The following is a 1,097-nucleotide window of genomic DNA, read 5'->3' as shown; positions in this document are numbered from 1 at the left end:
CTTACATGATGGAATTCTAATTATGCAAATCGACAGCTAATTTGCATAATAAATGAGGAAAGTGTGTAAATCCACTGCATTCCTTTATAGGACTTTCAAACTTGTCACATTTGTAGCTGAGAAAGAAAGAAATATCAATACATATTAATTATGCAGATGATGATCTCATTTGCATAATTAATGGAAAATACGAACGTGTTGACGGAGCGTCATGATTTTTGGTATGTAGATAGCCTAAGTAAAAAATTACATAATGAGATACTTGTTATGCAAATTAACAGCTAATTTGCATAATTAACAAGGAAAGTTGGTAAATCCACCGCATTCCGTGATAGCACTTTCAAACTTGTCACATATGTAACTGAGAAAGATGGCAGAGAGACATGTTTGAGTCCGCTAAACGTCTTTTCTTGAACTGCAGGAGCCGGTTTAGTTTCCTACTTTGAAAGAGAATAAGTCAAGAAGGGATGAAAGGATCATCATGATTTTTGGTAGCTTAATAGGTTAAGTGATGCTTGATACAATTTAATATTAGTATGTAAATAGGGATCGGATGTGTATAAGCAATGGCGAAATGTTATGAACCAACTCCAGGCATATAAAATAAAATGTAATGAGTAACACATTTATGTCTACAGACATCATTCTACATAACAAACCTGGTTTATTTGGCAAAGGTATGTGTTCGTGGAACTCTAGTTTTATTCTTTCTTCAAATCAGATTTGGTAGGAGAAGAAGAACAAGGAGATGAGACGCGACAAAAACAATATATTTCAATCTATGTTTGGATTGAAATATAACTACGAATGCAATATATTTCACAATACCTGTGGCATGGCTGAAATATAACAACATTTCACTCCGTACCATACCTAGGTATGGTGGAGTGAAAGCTTAGACGTACTGAAGTGTTCATTTTTTATGTAACAGTAGTAGTATTTGGGTTATTGATAAAAACATGTATCAAATCGGCTTTGCAGTAAAACTGAATTATGCCGAGATTTACCATCAACCAATCAACAGTAATACCAGGAGCAAAGTTATCAATACGATATGAAATTGTTCACGGGAATAACATATGTGCAAATAACGTACA

At 33.8% G+C, this 1,097-nt stretch overlaps 2 protein-coding genes across 18 annotated transcripts in view; one reads left to right on the top strand and one right to left on the bottom strand.

The window, feature by feature from the left end:
* The window catches only part of LOC118411089 (enoyl-[acyl-carrier-protein] reductase, mitochondrial-like), a 112,285-nt gene that overhangs the window by 60,157 nt on the left and 51,031 nt on the right, over positions 1-1,097 (bottom strand). The window lies entirely within an intron of this gene.
* The window catches only part of LOC118411086 (neurogenic locus notch homolog protein 1-like), a 37,157-nt gene that overhangs the window by 27,534 nt on the left and 8,526 nt on the right, over positions 1-1,097 (top strand). The window lies entirely within an intron of this gene.

Source organism: Branchiostoma floridae, chromosome 3 (genome assembly GCF_000003815.2).
Source record: "Branchiostoma floridae strain S238N-H82 chromosome 3, Bfl_VNyyK, whole genome shotgun sequence".
Lineage (NCBI taxonomy): Eukaryota > Metazoa > Chordata > Leptocardii > Amphioxiformes > Branchiostomatidae > Branchiostoma > Branchiostoma floridae.
Note: the sequence above shows the minus strand (reverse complement) of the source record. Positions and strands in the feature narration are given on the sequence as shown.